Source organism: Perna viridis, chromosome 12 (genome assembly GCF_037379345.1).
Source record: "Perna viridis isolate PV_CMFRI_1.1 ecotype Kerala chromosome 12, ASM3737934v1, whole genome shotgun sequence".
NCBI lineage: Eukaryota > Metazoa > Mollusca > Bivalvia > Mytilida > Mytilidae > Perna > Perna viridis.
The window spans coordinates 33,348,032-33,363,062 of NC_142456.1; the positions used below are offsets into that span (position 1 = coordinate 33,348,032).

The window sequence follows — 15,031 nt, forward strand, 5'->3', positions numbered from 1 at the left end:
TGAACTAAAAAGTGCATTGTTCAATGTACCAGCAAGACCATGATAACAGTAGGACCTGCAATATAATGGATTATACTGGGTTTAAACCAAATGCTGATTCTAAAATGTAAAGCCTTTTAATTTTCTCCCTCTCCTTCCTCATGTCCCCTCTGCCTCTGTCTCCTTTTAACCCACTCCTCCATGAATAAATAATGAAAAAAAAACAATTTCCTGATCTGATCACATAAATCAAAAATTCTTATCCCTAGCCCCTAGGTAAATAAACAATGCCCTCCAACAAAATTCATAGCAAGATGTATACTATACATGCCCATTTCATTTTAAAAACGAAAGTAGAAACGTGAAAACATGCGATATGTACCTAATTGTGTAGATATTTTAAGTCAGGATGTCAGCTAAATCTGGGGAGAAATGCAACTTTCTCTTGACAACTTATGAGTTCGTTTTTGGAAATAACAGTTTAAATCACCATAGTGACATAATATGCACTTATTTAAGAAGTCGTCTGCTTCACCTGCGGAGGTGCATCTACTTTCAGTTTTAAAAGCGGAATTTAGATTCGTAGAGAATGTAAACTTCCGATAGCACGTCTACATGTTCACTTCTTATTTTGTTTAGTGGTCCGGGGTTTAGGTTGCCCCAATAGGATGCACTTTGGGTCTCAGTATCGTATTAATTTTCCCATAGACTTCTATAGTGAAGTGCATATTTTAAGGATTTTTTTTAAAATATGTAAATTGATTCAATAAAACTTTCACTTATGTAGCATTTCTAAGGGCATGTGAAAAAATAATTTCCCGCAAAGAAAATAGAGTGAGTCCACGAAGATCGGACAGAAAAGTAGTCTTGAACTATAAATAGCCATTTTCCCTACTTTCACTTTCGTTTTGCACTCACCAAACCAACCTTTCCAGTGGAATATTTTTATGTTATTATGTTAGATTTTCTTTTAAAAAAGTTCCTCTTCTTACAGTGTGCTGTTTGCACTATTTTATAAGTCATCGTTCATATCTCTTGACAAAACATTAGTTTGTAGAGAGGCAAAAAGAAAATGCACTATATTTTAATAGCATCCATGTTTTGACATACACCCGCTCAGGAATATGTAATACAAGACTGATACCTATTACTAAAACTTTAAGATATCTTTAAATGTTGTTGCTTTTCTATAACTTGGTTCAATTTCCAACTTAAAGACAAAATATATCTGTCCTCCTGCTTTCCTGTGAATTTTTGTTCCAATTTTCATATAGGTACCCTTTAACAGTATTAAGTCAAATATCTCAAATTTTGCAAAAAAGACAAGTTTTGATAAAAAAAAAATTTAGTTACCTTTTAAACATTAAAGGTAGTCTGTATTGATAAGACAAATGCCTTAATTATTCTATGAATACCAAATTGTTTCAAAATCTCAATTTTTTTGGCCCGTATTCACAAAAGTCCAGTTCGGCCCCCCTTTTTTAGCATTAACACAAGGGAGCCTCTTGATAATTTAAAATCTGCTTACTGAAACAACAAATTGCACAAAATTGAATTTCTTGTTTACACAAAGGCATAATAGGGTCAAAATGTTGAATAATTATCATTATTTTAATGAAAAAGACATCTTAGTTCACAAAAATGCTGATTTTCAGTCACAATTGGTACCCCAGGCATGTGTAAATGTACTCGGTAATTACAAAAGGAGAAATATCTCACAGAAACAGAATTATGTTTTGCAAGAACAGTAAATAACATACACAGAAAACATCAAAGTTTCTACTTACTTCACACTTTATTGAAGAAAATTCATTTTTTATATGTCATTACCACCAATTTTTTATAAGTCGCTTTAATATTTGAGTGGAAGTACCATTAGAAATGGTCATTTATGGAATAAAAAATGTTTTATCATCCAGTTTTCACTTTTAATCAATCAAATGGCTGTAGTACAACACTTCTTGAGCAGTTAAAGTAGAATAAAAGTGAAAATGCAAAAAAATTTCAGTTTTTATATGTCGTGTGTAACAAGTGCAATTCAACCATTTTCAAGTCAAGTCTTTACTCCAAGTATTAAAAATGTAAAAAATTCAAACCTGTTTATATTTCAGCCATTTAAGTCACCCTATTTATTTCTTATATAGTTGTGTTGAGAAAACTTTTGTTAATAACAATTGCAATCCATTGGTCATCTTTTAATCCATAAAAATATTGCTAATTTCCAAATTTAGTAAAAATATACCATAAAAGTAAAACATGAGGCCTTGAATCACTTTATTCCATTTAAGGTTGCTCCATTTAGTATAAAATATGATATATTGTTGTTTGAAAGCTTCTAGGATAATTGAAACTCATTAACTAAAAATCTCACTTTCCACTGAAACTGTGGTTATCAGGTCTCGGTATTGTATTCTTTGCCTCACAGGCTTCTATAGTATACCTTAAATTTTCATGATTTAAAAAAAAACGACAAGGAGTTTCAACTTTTGACCATGTTTTTCAATTAAGGAAATGTTAAAAATAATTTTTAGGTTCATTTTAGAAAAAAAAAATCACACAAACTTTGGTACACCAGAACTGGTCAAACTAAAAAGAGACCTTTTCTATATTCACTTTTATTTTGAGTTCATAAAGTAAACACCTTTTCTGAAGCATTATTTTTCATTAAAATACTGTTTTTCCTCAAAAACTAGTTTTTTTTGTGTCATAGCTTGATATTTACCCTGTACTTCTGAATCATGAAAAATGATAGTCATTTGCGTACACTGCTCAGGAATATGTAATACAAGACTGATACCAAAATTGACACCGAAGTAGAGTTAAGAAATTTTGAAAATTTTGTCGACAACTTACCAAGTGAATTGAACAAATTACTTAATGGTTCAATCACTGTTGACGAAATAGTTAAAAATAAAAATATTAGAAATCTAAAAAATGGCAAAGCCTGTGGAGTTGACGATATTCTTAATGAATATCTTAAAAACACTGTTTTGGAGCTAATACCTGTATACTTAAAGATTTTTAATTTAGTACTCGATACAGGTATTGTACCAGAACTTTCGTCACAAGAACTCATTGTACCTATTTATAAGATCCAAATAACAATAGAGGAATTACACTAAATTCATGCTTAGGGAAAACCTTCTCATCCATTTTGAATGAAAGACTTACTAAGTCTTCTGATGAGATTGAGCTCTTATATCAATCACAGACTGGATTTCAAAAGGGTTATTCTACTGTTGACAACATTTTTGTGTTACACTCTCTTTTAGCTATATATCTTTTCAAAAGGTACAACTATTTTGCACATTTGTTGACCTTAAAAAAGCATTTGACACAGTTTGGAGAGATGGTCTGTGGCTAAAAGTTAAAAAAAAATCAATGTAACAGGGAAAATATTTTCAGTTATTTTCAATATGGATCAGAATATTAAGGCTTGTATTAGGCATCAAGGTAAACTCTTAGCATTTTTAACTGTGAAGTTGGTGTAAGACAAGGAGAAAACTTGTCGCATTTTTTGTTCTCAATTTTATTGCATGATCTAGAAATCTTTTTGCACGACAATGAAGTACAAAATCTAGATTTGATAGAAAGTTCATGCTTAGAAATGTTTGATGTATATATATATGTCAAAATATTTGTGATGCTTTATGCAGATGATACAATTATAATGTCAGAAACAAGGGAAGCTTTGCAAAAAACATTGGATGTGTTTGCTAATTACTGTAAAGAATGAAAGTTACAAGTTAATACTGAAAAGACAAAAGTTATTGTCTGCAGTAAAATAAAGTGTAAACAACATTTTCAATTCCAAATATATAACAAAAATATAGAAATAGGAGAGTCGTATACATATCTAGGCACGGTTTTCAGTTACAACGGCAGTTTCACTATTGCAAGAAAGCGTCTAATAGATCAAGCCCAAAAAGCTCTATTTGCTCTCTATAGGAAACTAAGAAACATTCCACTGCCAATAGATTTACGGTTGCAGTTATTTGATACTTTTGATATCACCGATACTTTTATATTCCTCTGAGGTTTGGGGTTCATCTTAAATTTTCTAAAAATATCCTTAAGCTGAGAAGCAGCACTCCAAATTTTGTGGTTTATGGAGAGTTGGGTAGAATTCCACTTGAAATATTTGTTAAAGTAAGAATGGTTAGCTTTTGGACAAGAACTATGCAAGAAGAACAAAAACTGTCAAATATAATGCTTCGGCTTATGTTAAAATTGCTTGAAAATAATCCAACCAAATTTAGGTGGAATAACTATCATATTAAATCTATCTTGGATGATACGGGTCTTAGTTACTTATGGAACGAACACGTTAAAGTAAATATTAACTGGCTTAAGGTCGCAGTTAAACAGACATTATGTGATCAATTCTTCCAGTCTTGGTTTTTACAAGTGGACAACATATCTCGTGAATTCTGCACTTAAGATTAAAATTAAGATGTCCTAACTTAAAACTACCAAGTAGAAACTGGAAGGTGGTATGGAGCCTCATGGAGTCAAAGAATATGTAATATTTGTAAAAAAAGGGGTGGGAGATGAATTTCACATATTCTTCCAATGAAATAATCCAACGGTTAAGTATTTAAGATCTCGTTACATCCCAGATTACTACTCAAAGCTACCGAATATGAGTAAATTTGGTGGGTTATTGTCTATCTGTAGTATTCAATTATACAAAAGAGTGTGTGCTTTTTTACGAAAAATTGCTAATATCATATGAAAATGAATGTGTTAAAATATAAATGTGAATCTGTATGTATTCACATATTTAATGATACTGAGTGTTCTGTGTATTTTGTCGGTGTATTTGTCTTATTTACATGTATGTACATGTTTGTATTTGTTTTTTTTTTTTTGTTTTTTGGGTTTTTTTTATCCACTTGTACACCTACTGTGTCTGAGAGAGAGAGACTGTTTTACTCATTATTGCGTATAAGGAAATCTAAGAAATGCCTCTCATTGTTCAATATCAAATTCATTTGTTTATTTATCACTTATAAATTAGCCTCTGTCCCGCTGATACTTCTTTTAAGCATAGTCCTTTTTGATCATGAGCTAAATCGGGAACTAAATACAAAAGCAAGTACCGAGATAAAGAGGAAAAATATATCAAGTTATACTCAGTCTGTTCCAGACTTCCCAATAAAAACTGAAATTTTCTACTATAGGATTGCTTGCTTTTTATTGATAGTTGCAGGCGTTGAACCTAATCCTGGGCCCTCGTCTACATCCAGTTGTAGCACAGAACCATTAAATGCAAGCTCCACCAGCTTAAACCTAAGTTATTCCCAAGTCCTGAATAATTCCGTATTTTTTTTTTCGATAGAACGTGCAAAGCATAAAACCAAAACTTGAGCAAATATCAATTGAATATAACGACTTCAATAGCCTCTCATTTACGGAAAGCTGATTAAAACAGACTGTATCTGATAATGAAATATCGATAACAGGATACCAACTATTCCGCAAAGATAGACTAGTTCGTTTGGATGGGGGTGTTGTTGTATATGTAAGATCCAATATCGACTGTATCTGGCGTCCCGACCTTTGCGTTGGTCAATTAGAATGCCTATGGTTAGAAATAAGATTTAAAAAGAAAATCGTGTTATACGGTACATTTTATGTTCCACCAGATAGTAACGATACTACATGGGAAGAAGTCTCCGAGTCTTTAAAATTAGCCCTGAATACTGCAAAGACAATACTGGGACTCCCTATTTGTAAATGAACAAATAGATTCGTCTACTTCAAATATCACGGATAAAAATATTTCTGTCTGTGACGAGGTTATACAAAATCGTATCAGTAGTATAAACAAGAAAAACCGCTGTCATAACAAGGCAAAAAAGCATGATAGTCCGGATAGTCGGAAAAAATTCAGGAAAATAAGAAAAAAGTGTAATCTAGCCGTTAAAAATGCGAAATCTGACTATTATAGCAACATATCGAACAAAATAATAACGGAGACACGGACAAGGGTAAAAGTGTATACCTATCCTTCTGAAAGGGGGTTTAAAAATTACTTTCCCTATTTTAATATTATACAATCTTTTTTTATAATTTGAAAAGTGAACAGAGCAAACTATGAAGGCCTTCATTGAATCAGTACTTCTGCACTTTGATTACACTATTGTTTTCGGTGTTTTTACCGTTCACATACTCATAGAACTTATAAAAGTCATTCATTTATTTTGATTCTCAAATGTATTTGCTTCTAACCTTCCTTTAGTTCAGTGGAAGAGAAATCGTGTTTTACATTCTTTCTTCCTACCTAGAGTTATCAGTCCCAAATATTTTTTACATGCCTTATTTGGTCCTTTAATTTGGTAACAAAACATTATTTTTTTATTCCATTTACTTCCTCTGATTAAATTCGCACAATTTTATTAAAGGCAAAGCATGCTTACGTTGCAATTGCATCTAGTCCATGCTCCCAATTTTGAGGATTCACGCGATTTGCTCATCTTTGTACTTTTTTGATTAGTATAAGCTTTTTGTGTGTGTTTGTTTTCCATGTATAGTCTTATGAATTTCCTTCTAATCTTACAATTGAATTTATTACATCATATTCAGTACAAATGTCTTACATCTACAGAATATATTTAAACAAATATTAATATCTTTATTTAATACACATCTTCAATTTAAAAATACAATGTAAATATTTTAGTGCAGTTTGATTCCTATAACGAGGTCGAACTTTCCGTAAGAAAAGTATTAACACCCAATTACAAATATATACAAATACAGCTAAATATGAAAAAGTAAAAAATTTTGTACGAATAAAATTGAAAAAAGAACTTTATTATTAAACCTTGCCAGATAGATTTCATAGTGATTGTACCAATGAATTACACCCTAAGAAAAAGGGAAAAAATAATCTTTAGGACTTTTCATGGTTCTTTATTCTTGTTCAGTTCAATCAACCCACGAACAAATAATAACTCCTTTCCTCTAATTCTGATGAAAAAAAGAACAGAAATGTGACTACAATTCTTTTTCAGCTCCCGTGTCCAATGTAAATTATAAATGCCGAACTTATTTTTTTTTTCGGTTTATGTATACATAAAAATTAAATTATTAAAGAAATAAATTCTTAGAATTATTTCTATAGCAATATTGGTAATATGTGTTATAGGATATGTAATATTCAAGCATTTCGTAACATCTTTATGAAAAGATAAATGGAATTTCTATAGAAATTGGTATTGCCAATACAAGTATCTCACCTGCATATAATTTTCACAAAAAAAAAAAAACAAAACAAAACAAAACAAAAAATCGGAAAAGTAAAAAACACCCAAAATTTTCGGAAAAGCAAAAAAACTTACTCTCCCAAAATTTTCGGAAAAGCAATACGTCCGTCAGGCTACTATCTGCAGGCCATTTTCTTTTGCGTGTCGGGGGTTATGTTGAGTTGGATTTTTTTTTCTTGCGCAATTGTCACAGTATTAATATTTCTATATATTTTGGTATATTTTTGGTTGTTATATTTGGGTTGTTATACATTTATTTAATACCTAAATATACTTTCGCTTATTATCTTATTTACTTTTGAGTATATTCCTATACATTCCATCTTCATCTCATAATCATAATCATTGTTATTGTAATCATTATGTGACGGTTGACTGGACCGCTCTCCGCTAACAGGTTCCCGCTGCACGGACTTTACTTTTCTTTTATTAAATTGTCATTCTGCACTTCGACTTTCACCAGAGTGGATTGTCTTATCGACATCCTTTATTGCAGGTTAGTCAATTGTAATAATCTTTGTAAAATGTTTGATATTTGAATTTAACGGCGGTATATTTCATATATTATTCATTGTTTTCATTCCATTTATAATTCATGTCCTTTATTGCAGAATTAAATACCATCGTTGACAACTGGCAATTATACTTATTTTCGCCTTGCCCAACATAATCTAATGGTGAGCATAATTTCCGGCGACATTTTGGAGGCTCCAGCGAGATTGATTGCTAAATTGTCAACGCCCGTCTGCTTTAGTTTTGGCCCAACGACCATTTATCTATTTACGTTAAAATATTATACCAAGTTCACCAATAGTATGGCTCTACGACTTTCGTATATCTACGACTGTCATCATTAGTTTGGCACCGCATTTTCCATTTTATTGTTGTCATGGATATGTTGAAAACTTGTCAACTTTAGTGAGGGCATGATGACTTTGTGAAGTCTGTTATAATTCTAGTTTAATCGTCGACACTCCATTTGGTAATGCGATTATATAACTAACGTTGGGTTTTGCAGCTTGGTATAAATTATATCCTGTGAGTTACATTACGAGTTTCGCTTGAAATATAAGTGTTAGCGTAAATGATTAGCTCCGATAAATTTATATATATACAGCGCTGTTGTGAACAAATTATACGTATTAATTTCTGGTGAAAAGTCCGATGGATTATGGAGATTAATTTCCCATTCATTGCGCATTCCATCCACATATAACTTCATCAGCTCATTGTAGTTTATTCTGACCGTTATTTTTTATGTCAAACTGTATTCAGAAAATTTACCGTCCATACTCGTCAAGGACATTTACCGTAAATATTATACAAAGATATTACCGTAAATACTGCACAAAACAACGACAACTATAAAGGATCAGTATACCGTAACTGTGATTGGAGATTTCAGTGAACCAGTACAATATAAAAAAAAAACTGTTAGACAGTAAATTTTATTAATATTTATTTACATATGTGAATTTATTCATGTTTCTAGATTGAAAAAATTTGATTATATATTTCAGCTCCTGCATGATCCTGTTTCTCTTGTTTCTCTGCATATTTAATCAGACTTTGACAGACTAGTGAGTCATTTTCCATCTTATTATTCATATATTCATACATTTAACCTCTATTCGATCATGAGTAGAGATGCGAGTTTTACGGACACTGCTTTAAAGCAGAGGGGTCAAGATAATCCAGAAAAAAAACTTTCTAATGAAGAAATTCAGAAAATGATAAAATATCTGAATCAAAATACCCAATATAAGGTTGTAACAGATACAGAATTTGACCTTGTTAGACAGCACTCCAAGAGAGGTAGTTAAGCGAGACCCAGGTCAAACTTCAGGTAAATCGCCTCCCCTTACACCTGTCCGAAAATACACCCTTGTACCTCTACAGAAAGACGATACGGTATCGGCTGCTAGTAATTCTAACTGGCAAAGACCGCGTTTGCCTACTTTTTCGGGTGAGGAGAAGTCGGAAACCACATTTGATGTGTGGAGGTACGAGGTAAAATGTTTAATACGAGAGAAAAATTTTGAGGACACTGTTTTGATTCAATCTATGAGAAATTCATTGAAGGGTTCGGCTAGAAATTTATTATTGACAATACCGGAAGTTTCCTCTCCTGATCAGTTTTTGGAAAAATTACAGGGGGTCTATGGTAATGTTTATAGCAGCGAAGCCTTACTGCAACAGTTTTATACGGAACGACAGATGCCAAATCAATCGGTCGCGAATTATGGCATGAAATTGCAATCGATTTTGCACTCCGCAATTGATAAGGATCAGTTGTTTACACTTCAAAAAGATGACATGCTCAGATCAAAATTTTGGTCAGGCTTGCATGATCCGCTTCTCAAGAATGTAAGTCGACATAAATATGATTCCGCAGAATCCTTCGATGAATTACTTCGCGATGTTCGAGCAATTGAATTAGATCTGTCGAACCTTTCGAGAAATGAAAATATTGCATCTTCCGGAAAAGGTGTTCAACATAGCTCGATGTCTACTGATTCCAAGTCGATTTCGGATCTGGTTAAGAAAATTGATCAGATTGGTACTCGCATGGAGTCGATAGCAACTGAACTCAAGAATCTCAAAGAACAGAATAGTGTTCCTCAGAATGCCTACGGTAATCTCAATCGTGGTAACGCGCAGAGATATGGCCATCGGGGTGGCTATAAAAATAATAGAGGTAGAGGTAGTTCGAACCGACGTGGGTCATTCAACCAACAATCTCAGGTTCAGGGTCAACAGAACAGTAAACCGTCTTTAAACTGGTAGGAGTCTTGAATGAAGGGCGAATTGGGGACTCTACTGATTTTGATACAAGCCCTGTAAATGGTGATTTATTTGAAAGGTTAGTTGGCAATGCCAATGAAAGTGATGTCAATCAAGTAAAATGCAAGGCACTTCTTGACAGTGGAAGTATGATTTCAACTATTGCTGAACCGATGTTAAGCAGGTTGAAACCTTGTCCAACTTTGAAAAAGGTTGATGATTTATTGACAGTTAGTGTAGCTAATGGTGATCGTTTACCTTATTTAGGCTATGTAGAGATAGTTCTGGAAATTCCATATTTAGAAGGGACTTCTTTTCCTGTTCACATGCTAGTGGTTGCTTCAACGGAGTATAATAGTCAAGTTCCGTTAGTACTTGGGACAAATGTATTGAATATTTGCAAGTCCAATATGTCTTATGATTCTACTTTGCCGAAAGAATGGGACACAGCCCTGTCTTCTCTTGCAAGGAATTGTTTGAGTAATGTAAACTCGATAAACAATCTCGGAGATTTTATGGTATGTAATGGTATGGCAAGTAAGGCTGGAGTTACTGTTGTTACTGAAAACTCAGAAAAATCTTCCTTTGATGGAGTTGTAGTTTGTCCTAGAGTTGTTTCATTGAAGAAGGAAGGTAAGTGTAGAATTCCTGTCAGAATTTGTAACATGACAGCTAAAGCAATTCAAATAAAACCGAAGTCTGTATTATGTAGTGCTAGTGAAATCAAAGTTATACAACACGTCGATCCTTTCAATCATACTCCGGATTTAGCGCGAGAATCGGCTAATAAGTCAGATGCTGGTTTGTTTGTTGGGGTTTAACGTCCGAGCAGCAATATTTCAGCTATATTCAGACAATGAACATGAAATGGATGATAAAATGAACATGAAATGAAAAAAAAGGATGGGTCACAAGGATAATAGGGTCGACAAATGTTGATTGCCACTGGAAAAAGGGGGGATGGGTAAGGTCGGGCAGATGCTGGTAAAACCGCGGATATGTTGAAGGAATTAAGTTTGAATATTGACGATGCCTTACCAGATGAAATTAAATCGCGTCTGATTAGTATGATTGAGAAATGGAAATCGGTTTTTTCGACCGGTCCTACTGATCTCGGTTTTACAAATCTAGTTGAACATGAAATCAAGCTTCATGACGAGACACCATTTAAGGAACCGTACCGACGTATCCCTCCGGGAATGTTTGAGGAAGTTCGGCAACATCTTCGAGAGATGTTAGACGCGGGTGCGATACGGGAATCTAATAGTCCGTTCTCGAGTAACGTTGTCCTTGTTCGGAAGAAAGACAACTCTCTTAGATTCTGCATTGATTTTCGGATATTGAATAGTCGAACTATTCGCGACGCATATCCTACAGCTCGAGTAGACGAGACGATCGAGAGTCTGGCTGGAGCGACTTTTTTTTCCAAATTTGATCTTCGGTCGGCCTATTGGCAGCATAAAACAGTGTTTTCGGTCGATCCGCTTGGATTTTACGAATGCAATCGGCTCCCATTTGGTCTTACAAATGCTGTTGCATGTTTCCAGAGAATGATAGAAAAATGCATGGGGGAACTGCATTTACGTGACTGTCTTGTTTTTATTGATGATATTATAGTTTTCTCCAAGTCGGTGGATGAACATTTTTCTAGGCTAGAGCGAATGTTTCGTTGTCGCAGTGACAATGGTCTTAAACTGAAGGGTAGTAAGTGCGTATTTTTCCAGACTGAGGTAAAATACCTTGGTTGTGTAGTATCAGTTGATGGTATTAAACCGGATGACGAGAAATTATCGGCCGTGCAGAACTGGCCTGAAATTACCAATGGCAGAGAGTTACGACGGTTTTTAGCGTTTACTTCCTTCTACCGGAAGTTTGTCAAGGATTATAGCAAGATAGCTAAACCCTTGAATGATCTGCTAATAGGGCATCCGTCCGGGAAGAAACAGAAAGGTCGATCTAAGATTTAGAGTAAAATACCATGGAAGTGGACTGCTGTAGAACAGAAAGCTCGAGATGAGTTAATACATAGGTTGACGAATCCCCCTATTCTTGCGTATGCTGATTATATGCTATCATTTATCGTACACTGCGACGCGAGCGGCGACGGTTTGGGCGCAATTTTATACCAGAAGCAAGACGGACACGAGCTCGTGATCGCATACGCTAGTAGAAGCTTACGAGGCGCGGAGAAGTTATATCCGGCACATAAACGCGAGTTTCTGGCTTTGAAATGGGCCGTCACGGATAAATTTCACGATTATTTAGTTGGTAACCGCTTCGAAGTCAGAACCGATAATAATCCGCTGACGTATGTGCTCGGAAAAGCTAAACTTGATGCTACGTCTCAGCGATGGATAACATCGTTGGCTGATTTGATTTCGCCATCACCTATAGATCTGGTAAGTCAAGCATTGATTGTGATGCATCATCTCGGCTTAATTCGAAGAATGAAGGTAATAAAGGCATGGGTTCCATTATTGATGGAAAGGTTGTAAAAGCTATTTGCTTGTCCTCAGTAGTTTCAGATTGTGGTTTAGCCGAGAGTGTATTGATGGCTAACGACTTAGACACTCTAGGGTGTGACATTGACCATGATCCTAGTTTAAGTGATATAAATTGGTCAGATGAGCAAAGGTCAGATAATTGTTTGGCTCAGGTGATTGAAATATTTTTGACTGGTCATAAACCATCAAAACGACACTTAGCTAAAAAACAAAGGGAGGTAAGAAGGTTACTAAATGATTGGAATAAGCTGACACTATCAGACGGAGTTCTTTGTAGAACGTGTGATTTGAAATGTGAAAAGGTAAGGCAGCTAGTTTTACCACGTGTATATCGTGACATAGTTTTACGCGGGTTACATAACGATGTTGGTCACCAAGGCCGGGACCGTACATTATATTTGGTTCAGTCTAGGTTCTATTGGCCTGGTATGGTGACGGAGGTTGAAGAGAAAGTTTCATCTTGTCCTAGTTGTATTTTGAGAAAGTCTAAGGACCGGAGGTCGGCTATAATGGTTAATATTGAATCTAGTCAGCCATTGGAATTATTATGTCTTGATTTTCTGAAATTAGAAATGTCAAAGGGTTGTTTTGAGAATATTCTAGTTATGACAGATCATTTTACACGATTTGCATACGCGATTCCGACGAAAAACCAATCTGCATATACTACAGCAAAGTGTCTTTGGGAAAATTTCATCCAATACTATTCGTTTCCATCCAGACTTCACAGTGATCAAGGTCGTAACTTTGAATCTAAAGTCATTCTTGAGCTCTGTAAGTTGGCTGGAATTACGAAGTCCCGTACGACTCCGTACCATCCACAAGGTAATGGGGAAACGGAGAGATTTAACCAAACACTTTTGAATATGCTCGGTACGTTGAACGATGATCAAAAATCGGATTGGAAGAGTTATGTTCTCCCATTAGTACACGCGTATAACGCGACGCGTCATGAGAGTACCGGTTATAGCCCACATTTCTTGATGTTCGGTTGGCACCCTCGGTTAGCTTTGGATGCATTTTTCGGAACCGCTACCGATAATCTTTCGTGTCGTTCGCACGTCACCTATGTCGGTAAGTTGAAGAAGCGTCTTGAGTCCGCTTACAAGACAGCGACACGGGAGTCTGAGAAATCGGGAATGCGTCACAAGGCTCGGTATGATCGAAAAGTTCGGAGTTCAGTATTACATCCGGGTGATAGAGTTTTATTAAAGAATGTGGGTATCCGTGGAAAACATAAACTCGCCAACAAATGGGAACGGTGCCCGTTTGTTGTAGTACAGCAGCCTGATGCTGGTATACCGGTATATGTGATTAAACGGGAACACGGTTCTAAGCAAACGAAAACCGTTCACAGGAATTTATTATTGCCTATTGGTTCACTGCCACTGAAGACAGGTTTACGTGTTTTGAGAACGACAAACAGATCGTGCATAAATCAACTGTTTCAGATAAACGTAGTCCGGATACTAACGGTACCGGTGTTGTTGAACCAGAGGTAAACGTAAATTACACAGATCGATCGGGGTCGGATTCGGAATCGGACGATGACGATTTTATGGTCGCTGTTAACACATTTACACGTTCGAAATCTAAAGGATTAAATTCTTTGGCAAACGAATTTAGTCCTGACAGTTTGTATATTGCACAGCCTGGTCGTGCGCAGGATTCGTCGCTGAATAGGTGTTCGGGTGATATGAATAACCTATCAAGGGAAGTAGAAATGAGTACTTCTGATCATGACCGTAACATCTCAACCACCCCGAGCATTTTTAATGACGTTTCAGGTTCAGTTAGTAATGAATTTAGTTCTGTTCAGTTGAGTCCGTCAAGTCATATTTCTGAGGTTAGTGATGTTTTGGGTCGCTCACAAGTTGAACCGGTCCCTGCTCCAGTAGTTCGTAGGAGTGTGCGAGTTATGAGACCGCCTGATCGTATTGGTGATTTTATGTATTATAAATAATTTTAAATGTAATGGGGGCAGTTGCGAGGCCTTGCCACCATCTGTACTCTTTTACGTTTACTCATAATCTTTTGTTATATGTTAACAGTTGTTTTTTAGTGGGGTTAATCTGTTTATTTCAGATATGAATTCTTTAGTATATTGCTCAAGTCGTGGTAGATGTTTACAAAGTTTAGCTTGTGGTGGTGTATTTATATATCCGAGTGGAAAATTTTAAGGATTTTCCAAGACGTTGAGAGGCATCTTAGTTTAACCCAAGGAATAAAGATAGTTTATTTTGTTTGTGGTTTTCCTGATGTATGTGAATTGGTAAGGGATAAGAACTCTAAGTATGAGGAATCTTACATTGATACAGTTGTTGATGAGGCAGTTATCGTTATAACTTATATAGATAAACTTAAGATGGTGTCTAATAGGTTCAGGAAAATGGGTCATCATGTAGTTTTCGCAACTATAGTTACCAAAAACTTTGAGAAATGGAACACTCATAGATTATCTGTTGGTAAAACTTTATATTTGGCTTATGAGAC

General features: G+C 35.0%; 1 protein-coding gene across 3 annotated transcripts in view; it reads right to left on the reverse strand.

Moving 5' to 3' along the window:
* Positions 1-655, reverse strand: part of LOC148602111 (uncharacterized) — a 41,289-nt gene extending 40,634 nt beyond the window's left edge. For all 3 annotated transcript variants that reach the window (XM_088556932.1, XM_088556934.1, XM_088556931.1), the window contains exon 1: positions 362-655. The gene's annotated coding sequence lies outside the window, so the exon portion shown is untranslated. The remainder of the gene's footprint in view (positions 1-361) is intronic.
* Between the last annotated feature and the right edge of the window lie 14,376 nt (positions 656-15,031).